Source organism: Hylaeus anthracinus, unplaced genomic scaffold (assembly GCF_026225885.1).
Source record: "Hylaeus anthracinus isolate JK02 unplaced genomic scaffold, UHH_iyHylAnth1.0_haploid 2, whole genome shotgun sequence".
Lineage (NCBI taxonomy): Eukaryota > Metazoa > Arthropoda > Insecta > Hymenoptera > Colletidae > Hylaeus > Hylaeus anthracinus.
Window position 1 is genome coordinate 1,593,602 of NW_026534838.1, and position 7,602 is coordinate 1,601,203.

Genomic DNA, 7,602 nt, shown 5'->3' on the forward strand with positions numbered 1-7,602 from the left:
AGGATTCTTACAAAGTCGTGTAATTCTTACAATGCGTGTTATGAATGATTCTCTGGCTTCAGTGGTTACAAATTACCTAGCCACTTGCGAGTTTGTCGCACGCAATGGCCAATCACTTCACACGACACTTTAAAGTTACAAATGCAAGTTGGGTTACTAACGAACAATTAACATACTTTGTAAATGTCAAGACATTCTTGTCTCGGAGGGAGAATGTCAACACATTCTTATTCGAATTTTATTATATTCTTGTATCGGCGAAGAAGCAGAAATTTACACGAAATACATGCCGTTCTTCCTGTTATTATCTTCCTCTAATTAGAAATTATATTATTAATACAAATAGTATGTTGGTTACACATATACATTGCAATTAACTATTATTATTATTATATATTATAACTAACAACTATTATATAATTAGCATTATATTATTACTACAAATAGTATGTTAAATATATATCAACATATAAGAGTTTGTTGACATATTTTGTCCATCGTCTAATATATGATCTTCTTGTTCTATCTGTAATTACCCTCCCCTAATTAGAAACTATATTATTATTATATATAACCTTGGTGACATTATCTACAAATTTATAAAAATATAAATTAATTTTTTAAAGTACCAACGCGTTTTCTAAATCGATCATAACATACCACAGACCTCAAACAGCCAACCAAGTAATTCAAAAGGAAATGGCTCGATTCACCGTCACGATATTCGAGGGTGTTAAACTTAAATGCTTCGTTTCAATGGCATTATTTCGCCACGTGTAATCCTGCCTCAATTGATACCGCATTGACAACGCGCCGACCGCAGCAGGAAGTAGATCACCGATCGATTGAAATCTCGTATGAATTAACATGCTAAATCGTCGAACGAGGTGTACGGAATAATTCGAAAAAATTGTCAACACAGAACGGCCAAAGAAATTTATGAATAAAAGGGTGATGTAAGGAACACGTGTTAACGTTTATGCGGCTGTTTTGATATTTGCATAGAATGACAACACGATTAAGACCGGTTCATTCATGTCTTGCGAAAAAATGGATCATACTTTGTCGAGTATAAACATAGTATTGAACCTGTTCATCTTAAATTATGAATAAATCGACGATGGAAACTGTGGAGGAGGATTTAAGTTAAAGAGTTGAAACTTTGAACCATTACTTTTGTGGTAATGGATGCTGATGCTGTAAGACCTCGATTATTCCACGAAAAGGGAGCTTAAGTTCGTGCAAGTATCGAGGCAGCCAATTAAATGGCTGTTCATCTTAAATTATGAATTAATCGACGATGGAAACTGTAAAGGAGGATTTAAGTTGAAGAGTTAAAATTTTGGACCATTACTTTTATGGTAATGGATGCTGATGCTGAAGGGCCTCGATTATTGCACGGAAAGGGGGCTGGGATTCGTGCTAGTATCGAGGCAGCCAATCAAATGGGAAAGATTCCCGATTGTTTTGATTTTTGGGTATGTTTTAAAGACCGACAATTTTTATATTTAGGGTATGAACCCCCCCCCCCCCCCCTAAAGTTTCAGCTATCTTCGAAACTATCATAGATAGAAGAAAACTTTTTGAAGAAAAAGTTTCACGGTTTTCTATCTGTTTATCAAAACTGGCCCTAAATTTTGCAAAAAAATAATTTGCTTATAATAATAAATAGCTTATTGGAACTGAAACTTTAGGGGGTTGTTTCGCCCCCTAAATATGGAAGCGAGCCGATATAAAAAAAATATTTATATCTTATTTTTCCTTCCTTTAAAACATATCCAAAAATCAAAACAATCGGACATAGGCGTAGCATAGGCGCATAGGCGTATCTAGAGAGGGGCAAGGGGGCGCCTCCACCCCTACAAGATGAGACAATATTTAAAATAAAATAGAACAAATATAGAGAAAAAATTTCTTTCAAAATTAATTTTTCTTTTTTTAAAAAGATATTCCTCTTTTATAAAAGAAATTTAATTCAGAAATGAGTCGAATGCCTCCACCAAGAGCTATAGTATCATTCAATCCCTAAAAAGTACAGCTATTATTCAGCTTATACCTCGAATATTTAACTAAAATATTTGAGGTATTTTTTTAAGTGAAAAGCCAGTTTGTCCAAATAACAACAAACCACATTTCCATAAAATAAATTTGTCGAACTGCTTTGCCTCTAATCTTGCAAACCTTCAACCTTATCTGATGCGTTTCAATTAATACTCGATACTTGCTTGATTAACTTTGAATAATTGCAATTCCAAGCAATGAAAACGGAACGGAAACAGAAACTAGAGAGTTTATGCACAGTTTGCGAAATATCCTTGAGGTTACGGTACATGTGTATTAATTGGTCGGTGTGAACTACGGAAGGAACGTTAAACTTATTTTTCAGGAGCGATAAGAGGGTTGTAAAACGAATCGTCGTCGTTGGAAGGCTCTTAGGTCTGTCCGAGATAAAAATTCAAAGGCTGAAATACAGTAAATTAGAGATTTAGACATATATTATGATGAATAATAATAATTAGAATGCGGATCTTCATGCGTTTATGGGAAATTTGAATGTCCAAGAAACTACAAAATGCGAACAATATGCAAGAATATAAAAAAGATTGAAAGTAAAGTTCATGTTATAATATTTGCAGAATAAAATAAATTTCTATTTAGGTTTAATTTTTGTAGACACGTTCGCGAAGATTTTATTTTGCATAAAGATCCGCAGTCTAATAATAATAATTAAATTTTTCATTTTTGCGGAAATGAATTTCATGTTTAATATTAATAAATTAAGAATTTCTGTCACGGTTACAGAAGTAAATCACCGAGCATACTTGGACTAGATCGGTCATGTGATCTATTTTATTAACGATTAACGATCGTTTCCTTCGATCTCGAGGTGACGATGCATACATGAAACAAGTTCACCATAATGATGTAACATTTTGTGTCGTTTGCAGCAACCCGTAAGCTAATGGCATTTTCCACTTATGAAAAAAAAAAAAAACAGAAGCAACAAAAAACGGTGGCAAGAAGTATGTAGTTGCAAAAATGTTACCAGTTATTTCCAAGGTGACTGGTATTTATTTACACCACAGAAAGTTTGAATTTTCTTTTTATTGTTATCCTTTTAGTATTATTCTCAACGGAGTGGTCATCTTCTTGCGCGAGTTCTCTGTACATTTTTTTACAGAGTTACGTCCATGATATCTTCAACGCAATAAATACAATCATTATTGTGTAGAAAGTCATAAATTTTTTTATGTTTACAGATAATAGGTAGTAAATCAATGTGTTGCATTCGTAATCCTTGATAAATTAAGTTAGGAGAAACGACGAATGGTTATATGTTATTTACGACCTTAACAATCTACGAAAGACTACGGAAACATAATTAGAACAGACTTGTTAGGAACTATTAAATAAATATTTTCGTAATCAGTGTACATCTAACATTTTTAAATTGCACTTTTCAAGCCAAAATTTCTAATGTCTGTAAATATAAATTTACAATTAATTGCGATTTAAACTATTATCTTCATTTAATTTCATTATGGTAATAGATTATAATTTAATTCAGAGATATAAATAAAATTTAATTTACTGTCAGTTGTAGCAGCAAAGGAAACCCTAAAATATTTCAAAATGTAGATTCGATTACAAGCTGGAAGGTGATAACTAACATTTAAAGGGTTGTTAATTTATTAGTGCGCATTAGCAAGGACTGAAGGTTAATCAATTCTATTCGCCTTAATTTAAAAGTGGTATGAGTCTTTATAACCGGTTTTAGCATTATATAAACAATAATTGTCTAACATAAAAAGTCTCTTTGTTAGATTACATCTGGGTACCTTGTTTTCAATGTTATTAACATTATATATATATTGATAGTGAATTAAATTTTATTTATATCTCTGAATTAAATTATAATCTATTACCATAACGAAATCAAATTAAGGTAATAGTTTAAAATACAATTAATTGTAAATTTATATATATATCAATACGTATTCGATCCATTTATGGTACAGATTAATATAGTAAATACATGCTTAACATAATCGAAAAGTATATGCACTTATCCCAAACGATATAACAATATCATTATATTAATTGTAGGATGTATTTAACATTATATATGTCTGTAAATATAAATTTACAATTAATTGTATTTTAAACTATTACCTTAATTTGATTTCGTTATGGTAATAGATTATAATTTAATTCAGAGATAAAAATAAAATTTAATTCACTATCAATTGTAGCCACATATATTAATTGCAGGATGTATTTAACATTATGAATATTTTTTGTATGTTTCTTCGTATTACTCATAAAATCCGCAGTCTAATAGCACAATGCATCATCGAAATTTCCTCATCCAAAATTAAATTTGCTCAACTATGGGTCCAATCTAGAGAATCTACTGAAGTGATCTGGAACTTCTACTTTCGCCTCAAGAATTTTGTGTAATTGTAATCGTTCATCCTAGGAGGCAGAACTGGTTCATTTAAATAGCAACCTGCGTAGACCAATTGAAATGTTCCGCGAAAATTGCTCTGTCGATTAACAGGCACAGTGTCAATTTTCATCCGTACGCTGCTTATTATGAAAATTCGTAATTGCTTCTCTCCAACACTCTATTTCATCCGTAGAAAGTGCATAGCACTCGAAATTAGGCGTTACGTCGGCACCGTAGGCAAAACGCTATCCGAAGACCATAATCAATTATACATATAGAGAGTTTGCATTTTCACTTCCATCAGATTTTTGTTTTCGTACTTATTAATCCTTCCTAATCATATTAAGAGATGAAAAGAATTGTGAGGACGAGGTTAAAGACATGGACATAAAACAAAAATTCAGAAAACCGTCTCCTTTAATTTTTTTCATGGAAGAAAGAGGTCTATGGACCGAGGAGAATGCAACAATACGTAATAACAAAAGGAAGAACACCATCTATTTAAAAACAAAATTAATTGAAAATAAAATCTAATTAATCTAATTAATCAAAATTAATTATTTTAAATTTTATCCATCATGCCCCTTCCTAGATAAGGCAGGTAAGAAAAAACAATGAAAGAACTGCGATCTCTATTTTATCGAGATGTTGTTCTGTGGCGCCACCGCATAACTGACATCGGAAATTTCTCGCAGACTCTGATGGTAATAAACACAGAAATCATTTTTTAGCAAATTAAAAAAACAATATTGATCTCTACATTAATATTACTCAATTGTCGACTTAATTCAATTTCACATGGAAACTATGAAATCATTATAATTTGTTATTACCACCAGAAAAAATATAATTTCTCAATCAATAATAATTATTTAAATACTAATGAAATACTTGGAAAACGCAGCATATTTTCCTCCTAATGAATTATTCAAAATTTTTTTTCGATGTCAATGAATAATGGATAATTCTAACGACTGGCTATATATTTAAGTGTTGTAAGAAATGAATTGCAGCATTGTGGAAGACTAATGTTATTATTTTGTTTTTATATCGTTTTCGCCGATATTGATTACAATTGGTCGTTTATTGTAACATTTGATCGTACAATTTACAATTAGTTTCGATTATCATTCATTGAGTAAAAAGTCTCCTGCACATGCAATTCACACTGCAAGTAACGAAACTAGAATAGAAGTCGCGTTGTTTCGATTAGAAGACACGATAAATTCGATAATGTCAGTTTCCCCCCAAAATCATCGTTATCGTCTTCTTTCTATAAACGAATGACGCGCTTTTCCGCGTAAAAGTTCAGATACGGAGCACAGAAAACATGCTTCTTCGAGAGCATTGGCGTAGCTAATAGTTTTAGACCTTTGGACAGGATATTCAATGTTTTTATTTAAATAAATTTTACTCGTGTATACCATAAACGAAAAATATTAAATCATTTTAGTAACGTCAACTATTTCACGTCAATTTTTATGACTTTCACTCGTTAATTTATTCCCTCCAAATTTTATTCTATCTCATATTGATTTTTACTACTTGCACTAATCAATTTCCTCGAATAAAAATTTATTCGAGTGAGAATTTCTTCGAATAAACATTTATTCGTTACTCTGCTGCAACTTCGTATTATAATATGTATTCCAAATTTTATTCTAACTCTTTCAAATTGATTTTGACTACCTTCACTAATGAATTTCCTCGAATAAAAATTTATTCGAGTGAGAATGTCTTCGAATAAAAATTTATTCGTTACTTTGTTCCAATTTCGTATTACACGTAAATTTTATTCGATTATCATTCGAGCCGGAATCGACTAGGAACATATTTATTCAAAATTGTAGTCGAATAAAATAAAAACTTGTTCGAATAACGTGTCTAACTGAAATACTTATACAGTAGCTACGCCAATGCCAGAGTGCTTTCTTTCGCGACCTCGCGATACTACGTCAGCAAGATGCGTACCCTCGAGTAATCGGAACCGCTAAATTGGTAAGATCGAACTCATGTTTCTCTGTGTCCTATACATACACAACGAAAATGGGCGTATTGCTTTCCATATAGCTATGTAACGTAAATAAATCTCGGTCGTTATTTGATTAATTTCCAATCGGGTGTCGCATGTGACAACGACGTCACGTTGCGCATGATATTTCGTTGCACTGCGCAACGATGGTATCCGTCTTTGTTGTTGTGCCAGTCGTGAATTGAAGATTAGACTGAGGAGGTTCTGCCGTAAACAGAAGTAAACATGCACCATTGTTTTATTTCTATTGTAGTAGATGTTATGTCTTCACTATATTTCTCTATAATTATACCTTCTAAATGGTAGATTCAAGGTCATCTATATTTACACGAAACGCAATCATAAGACAGGGAATGATAACAAAATAATAAAATATTTTATAAATTGAAATTTCTTTCACCAATATCCAGAAATTCATAATGTTTCTTCGTTGTGTCACGATATTGTTCTTCTTATTTTTCTTAAAAATGATGCGCGATGCAAACATAATCAATACACCTGTTCGATCGTCAACTTGTGATACAATACATGCGATGTATTTTTATTTAATGCTTACTAAAAATACTGCCAGACGCAGTAGATAAAACATTGGCAAGACGAATAGTTGGCGAGAGTCATTATGCAAATGACTAATTCCAATCAGATCGACTCGATACGCTCGAATAATAATTTACGCGATAAATGAAAAAGTTCGTAAACAAATGGTATTAATAACGAACGAGTTCCATCGCACGTGTGTGTTTGTTTGTTTATACTGTTTTGGAGCGAAGTCCGTTAAGAGCAAAGAATTATTCGAAATGCCAGCTTTTTATCGGATGAGTTTTTTCGGTGTCAACTTGTTCAACCAGTCAAATAAGTCGTAACTAAGCTTCCGTAGGCTAGGACACGTGCCTACACTTTCTACAAATATTTTTGTTTACAAATTATTGTGCACAAAACGTACCACAATTAAGAGAAAGTAAACATTGCGTTGAATGTTATTTACTGCAACGAAAAAAGAAAATTGCTCGTTATTTTGATAGATAAACTTTGAATAATGAAAACTCAATGGTGAATCTATCAAAACAACATTCCGGGTAACGAGTTGGATTCCCCAACTCACGTGGTGACGTCCATAAAT